This window comes from Pholcus phalangioides, unplaced genomic scaffold, assembly GCF_987345545.1.
Source record: "Pholcus phalangioides strain wild (caught in Gottingen) unplaced genomic scaffold, Ppha-v1.0 ptg000042l_1, whole genome shotgun sequence".
In the NCBI taxonomy this organism is placed as follows: Eukaryota; Metazoa; Arthropoda; class Arachnida; order Araneae; family Pholcidae; genus Pholcus; species Pholcus phalangioides.
The window spans coordinates 6,429,014-6,447,967 of NW_028301628.1; positions in this window are offsets into that span (position 1 = coordinate 6,429,014).

An 18,954-nucleotide genomic window follows, 5' to 3' on the forward strand; every position below is an offset into this window, starting at 1 on the left:
TATAAGCCAATGGGCAGTCAAAATTATTAAATGATTAAGTCGAGTAAACCACTCTTGATACATCCTTTTCATCGTTGACCTAATTTGTCTCTACAATGCTTAGACCCTCCCATTCATTGGCCACTGCTGTTGACGCTGACGTGAACAGAGATCATATTTCTTAAGATCAATCACTGGGGCTCTTGCCGGTTTGAACTCATCATCGCTCCCACCGCTCAGACATGCACTGTCAGTCTTCTTAGTATGCAGTGTAGGTTCTAATCAAGGAACAGTGTAATCGGCTGCACCCAAGCAAAGTTCATAGGGCTCTTCATAACTCGCCTTTTGAAACACAGTAGACCATTCTCTGAAATACCAAAAAATAATTGGGTCCCAAAAACCGTAAATTACCAATTGCCACGAGCAGAGCTGGACTTTTCCCAGGCCCCATGGCACCTAAAATTTTGTCCGTGTAGTTATTAAATTGTAGGCTGAGAGCAACGCAAAATGTTTCAAATTTTTAGCAGCATATCTGCCGACATGAAAGAGCGTCACTGTGCTCTGCAAAAGTCAGAAGAAGCATTATTTTGGAACTTGTTTTCTTTTTTTGGTGCTTGATTTTGTTTTGCCATTTTGTCCAGCCCTGGTATGATGCCAAAATTGAGCAAACTTGCCAATTATCAATGAGATCTAAAAATTTTGCCAAAGGTAAGAAATGAAGCACTACTGCAAATCACAATGGGTTGAAATGAATCCCACAAAAAAAAAAAAAAAAACGTTTGAACACATAACCAATATTTGAGATGAATACTTACATTTATAGTCATAATATTCATAATGTAATTTATAAAAGTTGGCAAAATAATTTTAATTTTTGGTTTTGGCAAAAAAAAAAAAAATTCAAGTAGGCTTTGTTGAAAATGCTGAATGAGAGAAAAAAGGGCCATCTTTGTAAAGAAACATCCAGACGGTCAAAAACACAGGAATATCGGGTCATATGGCCAACTAATGTAATCCTCCCTCTCCATTCACCCACCTAGAATATCTTTAACTTCCTATTTTGGTTATATGACATGTTTGCTTTTTCCAATGAAATGTGTCATCGTGTCACAAACCGAAGATTCTCCACGTCTGAAAAAATTGGCACCAATGTGTTCGGTGATGTAAAAACATAGGTTATTAAATTTCAATGTTTTTATGTTTTTAGCATTCTTACCCCATTCATTTTTCTACTCCTCTGCCCTCCTCTTAAATGTATTTTTGTACGCTGTTTTTTTTCTCCTTTGGAATTGCATGGTATATATATGTAATAGTATGTCATGGTCTGAATCCGATGTGTAGGGTCTTCGCGAAATCACCAGCCACTTTGCCCACATTTCTCATATTTCAGGCCACTTTGCAGAAATGCTAGACTTCAAACATGGACCATAACGTATACATATTTTCAAGAATATTTTTGATGCAGAGAATTTTAACTTCCCATAATGCGCTGAAGTGACCCATTATTATGGGAAGTTTAGCAGGACTATTACCTTCCAGTATCTGTCTCTCTCTGTTGGTATCATCTGTAGCAGTGAATGATATTTAAAAAAAAAAAAGTTTTCCTCCTCCGGGAAATTGACTAAAATGTGCCAACAGTGTTAGCGGAGCTTTCCTAAATTTTTAGCGGAGGCGGTGATAGTTACAAATATATTAGGGCAAATTATGAAGTTGTTTTAACTATCTTCGTTTATGCATTTAGATACATAGGGCTGATTTCAATATTTTAGGAGTGTTTCTACAGTAATCTGTCACTGAAATGTTTTAGTTGTTTTGTCCGATATGTTTCCGACTGATACGAAAAGTCACACTTATTACTAATCTATTTGAACATTGGTCATGAAAAAAAAAGAAATCATATGTGGGTGTTGAAAAATTGTGTTTATGTTGAATGTGAAGAAAATACCTTTCTCAATACCATAACCACATTTTTTTTTCAACTTTGTGTAATGTAGATAAGTATTCATCAGCTTCTAGTCAATGACATGTTAAACATAGTGATATATGAGTCTTGTGTAATGCGCATTTAATATTACAGTGATTAAGACAACGAGAGGCTATGTGTGTAAATATAGTAATCCCCCCCCCCCCCCACTGTTACATCGAATATGACAGGAAACAAAGATGAGGTTTAGCATATTGCAGGGCTTGATAAATCTCGGGCACCAGAGGTCACTATAGAGACAAAAAAGAGAAAATGTAGTAGTGCCTAATTTTTTATATGTGCGATTAACAACTTCCCATACAAGCTTTTGGCAACAAATTTGGATTATTTATATTTGATGAATCAGCGATAAATCTGGTAACCTTTTCAGTACCTAACTGCTTGTTGGAAAAGGGAAGGGAGAAAGGGAAAAAAAATGTGTATATATATGCCTAAAAGGAAAGAGTATAATAGACAAGGTAGGTAAGCGTTTTTTAGTCTATTTTCACCCTCACCCTACGTGTTCCCTTTTGCTCTTATATGCATATAGTAGAAAGATACATTATATGTGAGGGAGAAAAAATCATTAATAGGAGTTTGGAAAGAAAGAAGCGGAAAGGAAAAACAACTTCAGTTGATAGGGTTACTATAAAGCTTTGTGACTGTAAAGAGAGAGAGGAAAGAAAACACAGAGAACTTGTTTGAATTTATTCTACTTGCGTTTCGACGTAATATTATGCCTGTGATCGTAAAGAGGGGTAATAGCTTCGGCAAAAGAGATGCGCTTAGCTCCTAAAGTATATGGTTTTTGCCTAGATTTTTCCTCGGCCTCGACTTGCCAAGTCCTGCAGTATACCAGGGTTTGACAAATCTTTGGTGCTAGGTCACTATGGTGACTAAAATATTGGTATTGACACCTACAATTTCTATGTGTGGTTACTAAAAATCAGAGTCCGAAGACTATGCAAAATTTCTCCGATTTGTGTCAGTGTATCTATCAACATCGAAAGGAATCATTATGTCCTGGAAAAGCTGAGTGGTTTTTCATGCGGAAAACTCATGCTTTGGCTCCAAGGAAACTCTGCTTCTGCCTAAATATTTTTTTTTTCGATTAGTCAAGCCCTGCTCTATGTCACGGAAAACTTGAAACATTATTTTCTACTTGTTTTCTTATAGAGAAAAAATGTTTGCTTCCTAAAAACTTGTTTTGGAGCTTTTTGATTTTTTTAGGGATTCATCAAGCCCTAGTACATTGGCTACTTTATCTAGGTTCTAACGTTAATTAAATTTTTAACAGAAGTTCTAACAGGTACAAAATATTCGAGCGCACACTCTGATGATGTAACGAGGGGCTACAGCATTACAAAGTATGCAGCATTCTTTATTAATATATTATGGCAGGTTAAAAAAAAATCAATTATCAAAATACCTGTCGTTTCCATTCATTAAATCTTAGCTGTGGTGAAATACTCTGTTTTGTTGTATCAATTTTTTTTTTGAAAAATACTACAGTATTTACTTCAATATGTTACGCACCATAGTCCTCAGCTGAAAAAAAATTTCACATTTCTGCTTAATGTTGTCACAAATAAACAGGTTCGATTTTTTTTTTAGGGTGAAGAATTGTTTGTTAAAAACCAATTAATACTGTTCTTTCCATTTTATAGTAACTTATGAATGAGTTTATTTTATAGCAGAACTTTAACATGTGGATTATTACTATCGTGTTTATTGTTCCAGTGAGCATTTAACACAAATTTATACCGTTACCATTGATAGAGGCAAAACCACGATAATTAAGGTTTTGGACATTTTGAGTATATTCATATAATTAGCTGGATGAAAAAAAAAGAAAGTGCTTTCCCTCTCTCTTCTCGGGCAGTATAAACATTCATGTGTGTGTGTGTGCAATGATTTTGTTTTTTGTTTGTTGCCGACCGAAACGGATGGGAGGAGAAGAATTTCAGTACAAGTTGTATGTTGTCCAAGTTATGTCCGTTCTAACTGTTGATGTGTTGAGATTTTGTGTTTGAAATGCAATTTTTTCGGCTGGAGATGTTTTCCGAGTTTATTATGAATGATGCATAGTGATCACAGACGATAAAATGTAACAGGGTCATTGTCATGGGATGTATTGCCAGCACATACTCCCAAGGGGTATGTCATTGGTCATTCAGGTGCCCAGAAAAATAATCATCAATGGCCAAAAAAATCGAGAAAATTAATAAAAGAACAGAATATTAGTCGGGCTATTGCACAATTTTCAAGAGGGTGCTCAAGCTTCTCCTGCATATTTATAGAAGTACTCACAACTCCTATGCATTCCTGGAAGGGGGGGGGGGTGGAACACGTCCTACCAATGCCCAAACATCCCATGCCTTTCTAGGGGGTGTTTGGAGCCTAAAAGGTTGGGAACTATTGTTCTTGAGTTAATACCAGTACCTTTTTCTCGTATGGACAAGGGAGACACATGCCCAGAACCCATTTGGATGCCAAAATTGGCGGCATCTTTCAATTATTAACAAACGTTATTGATTTTTGATCATCTTTGGAAGCGGAGGCATGGGGCCGCTCCTTGACCTTCTCCCCCTTGTATGCCTCTGCCTCAAAGAATGCTATCCCCCCCCCCCTCCCCCCAGAATTTCTGTTTGCCCAAAGCTCAAACTTATGAGGAACAGACTCTGGTTAATGCAATGGAAAAAAATTAATTAAAAAAATATTTATGATCGCTTGTTTGCTCAGCTTGTTGTGTGAGTATCATATGATGCTCTGGCGCTATTTATTTCATCCCTCCCTTGCGTAAAGAAAGATATGTACTCATTGTGTCTGATCTTTTTTTTTTCATGGTGCCAAAATTTGTTTCTCAAATAAATGCATCATAATTTTCTCTAATCTGTGATTCCTATCGTATTAAATTATATAAAGCTTACACAAAAGTGAGAAAATTCATTATGCAATAGTCGAATATATGGGGATATGTAAAACAGTTTTTTCCCCCCGTGTCTTTGTGTTTGATCCGTAGATATCAAATGATACATATATTTCTTTCAATGTTCAAAATTTTTTTGTCAAATACGAGTTTTTACAGTTTCATTTCGATGTCAAAACATTTGCTGGACTGGAGTTCGTTCCATGTAGTCCAGCATCGGTTCATTTGACCATGATTAATGTTTTGAAGTTCTTGTCGATGAAATGATCCGCTATTACAGGAGTCTTATACCCATGGCCCGCGGGCCAAATGTGGCTTTCTGAGGCTTTTTGCCTTGGCCCGCCGACCATTGCTATGGCTAAAAACATTAATAGACGATGAAATAAAATAATTTGATTGAGTCCCCAGACCACTGAAATTTGAAACATGTATGGGAAAACTGGCGGCATGAAGAGATATTGATGCTTCAATCCTGGAAAAGTTTTTAACATTAATTTGGACGGTATTTCTCGGGGGGGGGGGGGGGAAGAAGAATTCCTGGCTCGCCAAATCTTTTTAGATTTGTCAAGCCCTGTTTTTTTTAATGTCTCAAATTTACCGAATTTTTACCGTAGTTTTAATGTATAGGACGCATGGAGTTCAGTAATAGCAACCCTCTGTTACTAAATTTCTGGATACGCACGAAAAGTTAGTAATTGGAAAAAATAATAATAGTCTGGTCAGTATAATTGCATGTCATAAACATTGAAAATAATAAATTTCCATAGAATTAGTCGCAGTTGTTTTCCTGTCGGATTCTTTGACGAGACATTTTAGTATTTAATTTGTTTTTTTTTTCGGAAACGTGGATTATTTTCGCATCATGTATGTGTGCATTTATATCGGTGCTCATTTGTTTGTGAAAGCAAGTACCGAAACTTGATGCCGATCCTATTTTGTTACTTCACTAATTGTGTTTGTGTATTAGTTATATTATTCTCATCGCCAGTTTTGTAAATCATCTCTCGGCCAGTGAGCGCATAATTTTTGAGTTGACTCTGCGCATAATTTTTCTGTTAGTAGAAAATACAGTTGACCCCGCTTATTATAGTCACGGATAATGTTATCACTTTTGCAAAGGACAGAACAATACCATAACGTGGGGAAAAAATCGTTCGTCGTTATCAGGATGTTATGTACTTTTTTTCTCCATCGGAAGTGGTTTTTTTTTGCGCATTCTGAAGCTAAGGTTTAATCAAACTAATTTCTCTTCCCCTGAAAGTTATCGTTATCACTTCTGCAAAACTACTTATGAGGCTTGAAGGTGTTCTCCTCTACCCCCCCCCCCGTCCCGCAGGGCCGGATCTTGTATCCTGCAAACTACGCGGTGCAGAAGGTGCAACCTGAAGGGTCCCGAAACCGACCATGACCTTCCTCCCGCCCGCCCCGCTCTGTCCCCATAAGGGCCTTAAGGGACCGAATTAGGGCTCCAACTGCAGAAAAGAGGGGCGATTTTATATCACCAAAATGTCATTCGCTTGCATTTGAAAAATGTCCAGAACCGGCCCTGCTCCTTGTTGACAAAAATTCCCTTATTTTAATGTCGTGTAATCGGACCGTAGTATTATTCACTGTGATCCATGTACGTGTGGAGCTGCTTTTGCAATGGCCTTCCTATAGTGAAGGCAAATGCTATGCCAAAAAAAAATCATTTTTTTGTTCAGTTCTTGATCAGATTCAAATTTTTATTTTTCGGAAAGACTTTCAATGGAATGTATGGAACGTACCGTACATTATAAAAAGTATCATGATTCGTTATACAGTTTCATTCTAACGCCTCACAAAGGTTGGATAAAAAAACTCAGCATTTTAGCTTAAAGGCGAAAAAAGAAGTCCCGTTTTGGAATTAAATAAAAAGAAATTGACCGATTTGAAACCAATTATGTTCCTGTTTTACCAATACCCGTTTACCATTTGTCCCGTTCGATCAGGAGAGGGTGTATGGACACCGTACTTGCAAACAGGGCTTTCGGATATTGTTATCGGAAACGCTGATGTGATCGTATTAAGCGGCGTGGACTGTATTATTCTAAAAAATGAAATAGACGTACTCTTTGAAAACGAACACTGGTATCGTGAGATTTTATGTCGAAGTTATAAGCTTAAATTTCTTATGTCAAAACGATGTAAAATGTTCAGAAAATATTTTTACAGAACGAACCCGAATCCCTCTTTCTCTCTCGAGCGATTCTCATCAATTAATTATCCCTGCTTGGCTGATGCATCATTGTTCAGATTTTAATTACGTGTAAATAATAATTATGGTGCTGCTAATATTTCTGGATCATGCAAAAGTAATTTCTTGTCGCGAATATAAAAAAAAATGGAACTGCAATATGTGATGATGAGATGTATATTTGATGAAATTTATTTTTTATGCTTGTCAAGATTTTGAAAATTTAGAGCTTTTTGTTTTTTACCCGGTCATTTGCAAGGGCATAGATTTCTCGTTTAACTTAGTTCCTGTTTATTTGTATTTTATTTTGTGTTGAGCATTTTAATACGTCCCGAGTGTGGGTGGGGAAAAAAAAAGAAATTATATTGTTTGTGTTGTGTGAGGAAGCAGCAATTGTGATATTTCGTTATTGTGTGTTTGTTCCTGCTGTAATATTTCACGTTATAATGCGATGGTGTAAATAAATAAAAATTATTTTTCATGTTTCTTAAATATTTCTTAGTATCTTCTTTCTTATTAATTGCGATTTATATTTCCTTTGGTCAATATTTAAAGAAAAAAAAACCAAAATATTAACATTTCATCAATTTTTGTTTTCTAAAAGGGATGTTCAAGCTGCCATTATTTTGGTTATCAATTTCAATTGGTTCTGAAATCATTTCTTTCACTGATTCTGGAAAAAGTTTTCCATTTGTTACTACTTTTTTATATTTAATTTATATTTATTTATTTTTTGGTAATTCTGAAATTATTTTCTTTTTCAAAAAATTTCGAAATTATTTCTTTCAATAATCATACTATTATTTCTAAGAACCATGAGATAATTTATCACTAATTTCGAAATTATTTGTTTAAAAAATTCTAAATTTATTTCTTTTAGTAATTCTGGAATTCTTGCACGAATTAGAAATTTTTATCAGTTGCGAGATATTTCAATAATTCTACAATTATATTTTCTTTCATCGATTTTGAAGTTTTTTCTAAAAATTTGTGATTTTTTTTTTTTGTCGTAAATTCTTTCATTAGATAATGCCCGTTTGAATGCTAACTTATCCGTCCTGAAATATATAAATCGGGGGGGCCCCCCAGCTTTTCCGTCCTGAAATGTATGGAATCGGGGTGCCTCAACTTTTCCACCCTGAAATGTATGAAATTGGGGGCCCCAAAAACTGTTTGGGTATCGTGATCCCTTACCTTGTTAAGACGGCTTTAGTAATACGTATATGAAATGCACGGCATTACTGACGAATCTGGAAAGCATCTCACAATTCTAAATACACCGATTCAATTTTACTCTTCCAAATTTCGTTGAGAAGTGTAAAAAATACTTCAAATTTTAGGTAATTTTTCTGTTTTTCATAAAAAAATTCCTCTTTATACCCCTTAAATTTTGGATGGGAGTGAAATTTTACTCGTTAGAAACTATTTTTTTTTTTCAGATAACACTTCATCAGCATAACTCTCAGTGGCATGCGGTCTTGGTAAAACTAATTTTTTAATTACTCATCTTTCAATGTTTTCCTTTATTTTACTAAAAAAGTTGCCGCCGCGTCACGTCAAAATGCTCCGAGGGCCACGTGACCTGAATGAATGAACGCCAGAACTTTGCCACTGGGCTTATGCCGTTGTGCCGAGATCTCTCTTCCAGCCCAGCTTCGTGGCAGAGTCCGGAACACTATTTTCTGTCAAAAGAAGAAAAAATAACACAAAATGTTTTACATCATATTTTCCCCGGACAATGGGTACTGTCGCGATTAACAAATTTTGTGGTGATTGCAGACGAGATGGGGTTGGGACTTGAGAAAAGTTTCGGGGTTTCGTTAAGACGGATGAAAATGTACGCATATTGAGATGGAGGTATGTTTTAAAAGCAATTGAGGGCCTCCCCACCCCATGCTATCTTACACTTGCCATGTTATATACACAGGATACAAAAAAAAAACTAAATGAGAATGTTATTGTGTGTGTGAAATATAAAATATCCATCGGAGCGAGTCACCTCGCTTAACACCTTATTGGTGAGCAAATGGGTTTGATAACTCGCGGACTAGAAGCCATCATCAGTTTTATTGGGTTGAGTTCAGTCGCTCCGTTGGATTAGATGAAAATATACGAAATAGAAATATTGTGTTGGGGGAAATTATATATACAATTAGGGGGGATCACCCGTGCCATCTCGCACCACGTGTGACCTGCGGGTCCTACTCTAAATATTTTTTTGGGGGAAAAACCAAAAATATTGCTTGAAAAATATCAATTTTAGCATCGACTTCTGTCTACGCGAAGGGAGAAAACGATCCACGACGAAACTAGGCCGCAAATAAATGAACAGGTTCGTCAATTAAGTTCTCTTTTTTCTTGTCGGTGTTGTTTTTTGCCTTGTCTTAAGAAGTTTAGGAAATATACATAACAACTTCAGCCTCAAAACGCGGAGAGAAAGGAGAGAATTTCACTTGCAGAGCCCTTTTTATTACCTGATTAAAAAGATACGCTGGCGAAATTAGGTCACGACCACTAGTCCATTTTCAAGGAAAATCTGTTTTTCACATCTTACCTATTCAAGGATATTAACCTCTAGTGAAGGTCTGATGCTCGAATGCATTAATAAGTGCCTATAACTATGTATATATAGAGGGAAAAAAAACGAAAAGGACTTGTAACGCGGCAATAGGTCAGTCGCGTCCATTGTCTCATTACTGTCGCAAGATTACTTTACCGCTCGATGAGCTATTGGTAACATTACCGAAATTGTTTTACCGCAAGATCTCGCATTTCTAAGAAGGCTGACTTCTTCCCGTAGGCCAAAACCTTACGGCAACATATGCAACCCGTAAAATACTTTAAAAACTCATTTTGAAAAAATCGAAAAATTATCTTATTGAGGTATTGTATTGTGAGTAGTGGGGGAGGGAATTATATTTTTCAAAGAACAAAATACACTAGAACCTCATTCTTACGGGCCCCGTTATAACGGACACTTAAAAATAAATTGTAATAATAATAAGGAATGTATTTTTTCATGTGTTTAAAATTAATGAGAAATAATTTTATAATTTTAGATAAATAATTCTAGAATTTGTGAAGACAAAAATACATTTCTTAATTATATAATGAATACTCAAATTAATAAAAAATATTTCCAGGATTATTGAAAAGAATATTTTCAGAATTAAAAAAAGCATTCATATTTAATGAAAAAAACTATTTCAGAATTAATGAAAATTCAATTTAAAAGAAAATATAATTTCAGTTAATGAGAATTAATTTTAATGAAAAAATAATCTAAGTGAAATTCTCGAGTAATAAAGGACCCCTACTTTTGACTCAAGAGCCCCAGGCCCCGTTGGGGTCATACGTTACGAGGTCACTGTGTGAATCTACATTTCGCAATATGACTTGTTTAGCCCTCAAAATAATTTTTTTTTTTGGCCCCGCGGTGTGTGAAAGGTTGAAGATCCCGGATCTATAATGTGGTCAATTGTTACGTCGTCGTGTCCGTGCCCAATAAAACTTTCATGAAAAAAATTTAGCTTTTTTTTTTGTTTCAAAAAACACTTCATTCGCATTCACCCAACACCATGCTAACGATACCATCTAGTAAGTTGATTCGCCTTGCATGTGAATTCCGAATTTATCACTCTAGCTTTAATAACCGTTGTGAATCCACACAAAATAGTTACAAACATCACCGAAGTAATCAATGACTTTTTTGATGGTTGCGCTACCTATCGGAAATTTTCGTAACTTTTTCTCTCTCTTACTCAAAAAAAAAAAAAACCACTTACACCCCAACAAACACTCTGTAATACCCAATGTAGCAATCGCGCCAAGGTCATCATCAGTTTCGCTAAAAACTGGAAATGTTAATTTTTGGTTTATCGTTTCTAATTTTTTTTAAAATGTCATTTTTTGCCATTATTTTCATAAAATTCTTTCATTTGTGACTTATTTTTCGTTTTAAATTAAACTTTTCGCTTTTTTCACACAAGTAAAGTAGTTTTTTAGACAATTGAAAAGGAAAATGACTTAAAACCGTAAGAAAATTTTATTAATGTTGAAAAGTAATATTGATTGGTATTAATTAATATTAAAAAGTAGGTGTAATTCGATTCCTTTACCCCGTTTTCTAAAGATCACAAGTACGCCTACACCCTTAATATTAAATACCTTTGTATTTCAACGGCGAAAATCCTCGGCGTATGAGCTCTCTTTATAGGGATCGGTAATGACACCTGCGGCGCCATCCATCGGCGTGATTTGTAACTAAAAGTTTGAGAATCTGTATCAGATTCTTTCGGTTTTTTTTTCAATAAATGTACCACTGGTTTCATGCTTCTAATTTATGACCGTTTCCGAGTTATTTATTTTCAAAGTTACGGGTCCTTCGTGAAACACCCGGTATTTCAATACATTGAAAAATTGAAACACTCATTTTGGTGGCATGAATGAAAGCCAGGACTCTGACACCGGACTTATCCAGTTGCCGACATCTCTTCCAGCGCAGCGTCTGGAACAAAGTGTATGTAGCTAACAAACTGATTGTGCATATGCTGTTTTGTCTGATTTTTCAGTGCTGCCATCTATATTTCAAATTCTGAGTGTGATGATATCGATTATTTGTACCGTTGTATGCCTGTTATTCTCTGTTGCGAGACTTTTAAACGGAGAGTTCGGCTCGCATTTTGGGAGCAACTGACCAAGCCCCAAAGTTTTTACTTGATTCAATGACCAGAAAAGAAAACCATCGAAGATAATTTTATTATGAATGAAAAATGACCTGGAGCAGGGGTTCTCAAGCTGTGATCCACAAACCTTTCAGGGGCGCAGCTGATCGAGGCCCTGACAAATGCTTTTCGAAGAAACTCTTTGTTGAACTGCTTTGGGAAAGCCGCGGATAAGCATTGATTAGGAATAGGGGCACTGCGGGTGAAAAACGTTTGAGAACCCCCTGAACTAGAGAATATGTAAGCAGGGAAGGGACTAAAAATAGTGACCAGAAGGTGTGTCAGCATAGAAGGGACTAAAAAGTGTGACTAAGAGGGTGTGTCAGCATAGAAGGGACTAAAAAGAGTAACCAAGAGGGTGTGCCGACATGGAAGTGACTAAAAGAGTGACTTATAGACTGGGGCATATTTACAGGGAAGGGAAGAGAACTAAGCGGGCTATAGCAGCACCTCCTATAGATAGAAGGCCTCCGCACTCTGCTTGTGACGTCATTAGGTAGTCCATTTTCGCTTAGAATATTCAGGGAAAACAAATTCCCTGCTGGTGCCAGTATCATCATTGTGAGGGAAAGAAATAAACGAGCTCAGAATTGGCGATTTCTATGCCCCTCATCCAATCACTATGCTGTATTTGTGAGCCAAACAGGAAGATTCTACGCCAAAATAAGAAGAAACGAATAGGATGATGTGAGTCGAAAATGTGGCAAACTTGCTAGGTAGTCTGAATGACGTTTATGGCAAACAGTGCAGAGGCCTTCCATCTCTAGGAGGTGCTGGCTATAGCCCCGAGTTAAAAATTTGACGAATGAGCGGTCAAAAAAATTTAGACTTGAATGAGAGAAAGGCGTCAAAGAGCAATAAATCCTCCTCTGGCTGTGTAAATGACGGTGAAATCTCGATATAACGATACTCTGCGGACCAAGAAAAAAAATATCGTCGTGAAACGATTATCGTTATAACGAGAAGACAGCAGTTCAAAATTAGAATAGTGATCTCCAAACAAGGTTTGAAAAAAAAATAGTGTTGTAGAGAGAGATTTTTGTCGTTATATCGAATATCGTTGTAGCGTGGTTTCACTGTATTATATATAACTGAATACATATTTCATTAACAAAAAAAAATCGAAAATGTTTTAAAGATTAATAGGATTAAATATCAATTTGATGCCCTGAAAATTTCCCTCTTGTTTTCCAGCTTGTAACCAAGCAATTCCCACGATATCACCAAGACTTTTCTAAGCGAATTCTAGGAGATCATTTGTTTTTTCCAGCTATGTTTTCATTTTATACAGGAAAACACGCAAACATATAGTTTTTCCTTCTATTTTTCGAGTTCTCAAAAGTAATATTAGGAAAGTGTTTTGCAACCAGTACAATATTGTTTTTCATTTGTCTAAAAAGAAGAACGTATTGTTACATGGCATGTGGGTACTGTTGTATAGTAAGTATGATGATGATGTGGGTTGGAAATTCATAGCGTTGCCATGAAACGGCCCGTAAATTTGTATGCGCGTGTGTGTGCGTGCGTATGAGTTTCTTTCACGTGTTGTTTTGTGCGAATTCGCCTTCTTTTCTTCCATATGAGGTCATGTAAGTCTCTGAGCTGCTATTAATAATTTCATTCGCTTTTCCTATTTTCCATCCCGCGTTCGAGGTCGTTCACATCTTTTCCCAGTGAAAGTTCTTGACACTTTTTGAGATCCCGTGTGGATATGGTGACGTGTTGTGAAAGAGATAAAAAGGTGGAGCTTTCTGTAAATGCATTATTGAAGAGGTAATGCATATATACGTTAACGCTCACTCTTCTCTTCTTTACGTCTCATATCGGACTGGATTTTGATGGCAGTCGCTGTGACTTTATTTTCGAAAATCCTTTCGTTGCGTATTTATTCGAGTTACGAACAATGATTGTTCTGAACTTTCTTTTTTTCCTCTTCGATAGTAAACCCTTTAAGTGACGTAACTGAAATAATTAATTAAACCCCCTTCCTATAAAATCCCATATCGTCACCTTACAATGAAAACCTTGTACATCAATTTCTTTCGAAAATGACTTTTTGACAGTTTTAGATTTAGAACATCATTAGCGTCGCGGGCCGCATCAGTGGTGCAACTTCTGTGTACAATCCGCTCCATTATCCATTGAATTAATTAGTTAGTTATTAATTTAATTTCGTCACTGGAAATAAGAAGTTTGTAAGCAGTTTGTTGAAGAATCAAGAAATCTGCTGTTGGAACCTATAGTTCAAATAACGATCACTAATGTAATTTTTTCACTTTTACCTTGTCGCGGGCCGCACAAAATCAATTCGCGGGCCAGCTGTTGGTCACCCCTGATCTAACCTATAACAAATTTTGAAAAAAAACAAAAAAATCGGCAACTATCTTCTCTGTATAGAGAAAAAAATTAACCTCTTTTGTGTGTTATTTAATGGGACGTCCAATCCTTTTTTGCTCTTCCTGTAAAGTTAGGAATTTTTGATGTATCAGGTTTTACCGCATGTACCGATTCGTTGGGGGCTCCGCGCTTGGGGGGGGGGGGTGTGGGCGGGGTGCATGTGTGGTGTAGCAGTAGGAGGTAGGGCCTCCAAAAAATAGCTCGGGGATCCATGATGTTCTTAAGTCAGCCACCTCGTTGGGCAATTTGCCTGTTGTGGCGTTGTATTTGTATTTGTATTGTATTTGTATTTAATTATATAATATATATAAGGTGACTATGTATTTTTTTTAATGAAGTAGGCTTTCTTCCGATTTTCAGCAGGTACAAACTAAGCGGGTATGCATTTAGCATTAGCGACCCGCCCCTAAAGACATATGCTTGGTTTTGAGGATCGGACATTGGAAAGCAGTCCTTTCAATATGGTCTAAAACAGTGGTTCTTAACCTTTTCTGCTTTCCGTACCCCCAGTGCAATACGATTTACCTTCCCGTGCCCCCTTGGATAAAGCGTTTTTGTTTTGTATAGTATAATTAAGTAATTATTATTGTAATTAATTTTATAAATTATTTTATATCTTTTTAAATTCCTTTATGACCTATGGTTATAATTAGTTGGTTTTGGCTTCTTTTCTTTCAAATCAATTCAAAAACTAAAAACTAAAATGAACGTATTGCAGTCGACACTCGTTCTGATGACCATCGTTCCGTCGGAAACTGACGTTATATCAAGCGGTGATTGTATCGAAAGGAAAAACATTTATGATAGTTGCTATGTGAAAACATTTGGGATTTTTTCTCGTACCGGTCGTTTCGTAATGGAATGGTCGTTATAACGGAGAGTTGTGTGTCGACTGAAATACTTTTTAGCATTTCTCGAAACTTGAGGGGAAAAGATTCAATGATTGGTCTTCACATTTGATTTCAGCCGGAACAACAATATTATATGTTTTTTGTCAGTACTTGATAGTTTTTTGAAACTGAAACCTGAGAGTTATGGCAGTAGCAAATGCAACCGGAGCATGCTAACAAAGCGAGGAACAAATGTAAAAAAAATTGCAACGTATTTTTGGCGAAAAAGAAACTTTTGCAACGTGAATATTTCGCATAACACGTTCTTACGAACGAAAGCTTAAAAACATGAGGTATCGAAATATAACTACGATTCATATTTTCCAAAGAATTTAAAAATTCACATCTCATCATCGGTGATGTTCAAGTATTACGTCAGAAAATTTTTTAGCCCATTTTTGACCCCCCCCCCCGTCAGCAAAACTCTGATTCCCCTCCTCCCCTTGTCAGCAAAATTTCGTCAGCACTGCCCCCTACCTCCTAACGCATATTGGTGGGATCAGAAACGTACGCGGGAGAGGGTCATAGGGAGCCCGTGCAACCCCCTCAGACGAAAAAAAATTTTTTTTTTTAACATAAAAACATTTTGAAAAAATTTAAAATTTCGAAAGAAAATACCTTTATACGTGTTATTATAATCGATTTCTGTTAATTTCAGTGTGTATGCTATTTGAAGGGTATGGACGTGTGAGTGACCAATTGATTGGGTATGCTATTTGAAGGGCAAGAACTTAAAATTTCTCTACGAAATTCATTGCGACCCACCTTTTAAGCCATTTATGGTAAATCCTTGACCCGCGGACCAAATGTGGCGCTGAAGGTTATCAATGTGACAGGACACATTTCCTGATCACTTGATGGATCCGTGAAACATTTAGAGATCGCTGAAGTGGCTCTGTGTAAGGGATTTATCATTAGGGGAATGTTTTTTAGTTCAGGTGCCCACAAACTAGCGAACGATTTTTCTCGTTTAAGGCGCACCGAGTAAGATACCATTAATAATATTTCATATTTTTATTAAAGGGTGGTTGATGACGTAAGCATAATCTAAACCCCCCCCTCCTCCCCTTTGTCATCAAAAGTCAGCCAATCGGAAACCCCCCTCCCCCATCGATGCTGACGTAATACTTCAATGACCCCATTTCGATTGAAAAACCAGTCAACGTTACAATTTTCTCATCTCACACCTCCGAAAAGGCTTGCCCGGTTAAGAACCACTGGTCCCAAAACAAGGCGGAATCAACTTTCTTTTTTGTCTCCACACAATGTAATTACGAAAAGAAGACTCTTATTTATAACATTTTCTCAGATTTTTCCGCGTCTGTTCAGTTGTGCTATCAATTGATCGCAGAGTTGGGTTATGCCAAAAATAAAAAAATATCAGATTTTCTGTACGTGTTCGTTTTTGAACATGTTCAAATGTGTTTTATCAGTTCTTTTCCTTCTAATTTGATTGATTTCGTTGGAGAGTTATGTCTTGTGTTGTTCGTTAATACAAAATTTCTAGACAACCCCTGACCTTTAAACGGGATTTCCAAGGGTGAAATTTCCATGTAGGCTTACAATGTGCTGAAAACATTGCCCCCTGTAAAGAAAAGTGTGACTAAGCAAATTGTCCAGGAGGGGTGCGAAAAACGGGGGGGGGGGGAGAGAAATCAAATTAGACATGAAATTATCTAATAAATCCGACATCATGTGGGTTGAAATCGAGGAAAGGGCGAAATGCAAATGAATCTCAACAACTTTCAATTTTTCTTTTTGGTGACAATAAGCGAATACAAACGGGATCCGCAAATTGCATCTCCAACATTCCGCCCCGGACATTTCACCCGCCCTGAATGCCCCAAAGCAGAATATGCCGAAGTCTGCGATGTACGTCACAGAACAATCAGTGCTATTGCAGAAAAATCGGGAAGAATTTTAAGAAAAATGCAGAAAACACTATTATGGGAACGGCAGAACATTTCCAGTCAGTCGAGGGCTCATTGCAGAACAATGCGAAACATTCTGCTTTGGGGCCTGAATGTATGAGTGACCAAGTAATTGAATGATCAAGTGATTGGGCATGTGACCGTATGAGTGACCGAATGTGTGTGTGTGAAGGTGGCCGCTGTGGTGGTCGAGTGGTTATAGTGCCGGACTCGTGATGCGAGGATCCGGGTTCGAACCCCACAGTGGTGGTCGGCTGAAGTTGGTTTTCTGTGGTTCCCAACTTCAAGGCGCAAATGCGAGCCGATCTCCCCGTTAAAAAGTCTCGCCACAGAGAGCAACAGTCCTACAACGGTAAATCATTCAACCATAACACTTCACTCATAGTTAGTAAAACTGGGGGCAGATGACAGCACTACACATAACAAGCATTACACAGAAACAAACTATACGTCAGGTTGCACTACACGTACACGCACATTCCCGCATTTACCGATTCGTTGGGGGGTTCCGCGGGGGGGGGGGTGCATGTGTGGTGTAGCAGTAGCAGGTAGGGGCTCGGGGATCCATGATGTTCTTAAGTCAGCCACCTCGTTGGGCAATTTGCCTGTTGTGGCGTTGTATTTGTATTTGATTGTATGCTTGACTAAGTGAGTGTGATTGACTGTATGAATGAGTGAGGGACTGTATGAGACTACGTGAGTGTGTGATTGATTGTAGGAGTGCGTGAGTGACCGTATGAGTGAGTGACCAAGTGCGTGGCGTATGGGTGACAAAGTAAGTGACCGTATAAATGACTGAGTGTGTGGAGTGTGGGTGACCGAGTTAGTGATCGTATACGTGACCAAGTGGGTGATCTTTTCCATGATCAAGTTAATGTCCATATGAGTGATCAAATCAGTGACCGTATGAGTGATCAAATTAGTAGCCGTATGAGTGATCACACTCCCTTGGTCTCTCATACGGTCACATACTGTCACTCACTCATACGGCCACCCACCCGATTACTTGTTCACTCATACGGTCATTAATTTGAATGTTCATACAGTCATTCACTTGATCACTCGCTTGGTATCTCATGTGACCGTTTACTCATACGGTCACTCACCACTCACACTACAACCTGGTCAGTCTTACGATCATTCGCTTACTCACTTGGTCTGTCTTACGGTCACTCACCCGCTCACTTGGTCATTCATACAGTCGCTAACTTGGTCACTCACACGGCCATGGCGGGTGAAATATCAGGGGCGAAATGCACAGGGACAAAACCTGCGAAGGGCGATAGTTTTTTTTGCCCATTTGGGGCATTTGCCCAGGTCGGACAAACGTTTAAAGTAGCCTATCGTTCAAGTTGGGTCTCATTTGGTATATATGCAAAATTTGGCAACGATCTATCTAAAATTGTAGATTTGTATTGAGAACACACACAGACAGAAAATCAATTTGATATATATAGATTATTACTGTGTTGTATTGAATGCCGTTTTTATTAGTCATTGGAACGAATTATGCGAGTTTCGATTATTTCCTGTGGAGAAGTTTGATTCGAATAACGAGTACGTTGGCGGAACGAATTAAGCTCGTTAACCGAAGTTCCACTGTAATAATACGTATTTTATAGGTCGCTATACCCCGGTCATCAAAACATTCCCAGCGCCATATTCCCAAGAGAAATAACGACGAAGAGAATCGTGATTGAAGAAACCATTACGGCACAATGCGGATATCTTTGTTATCGTGATGCAAAACAGAAACTGCAAATTAAATGTCAGCAGCGCAAAAGAAAGCGGAAAATAGCTGAAGGAATCCGATATATTGGGATCTTGAGAAGAATTGAGGATTTACTTGTCATTGCGGATTTTTGTTGAAACTGTTTTCCTGCGAAAAGGGCTAACGACCTCGTTTTTTCGTTGTTTTCTCTCTCC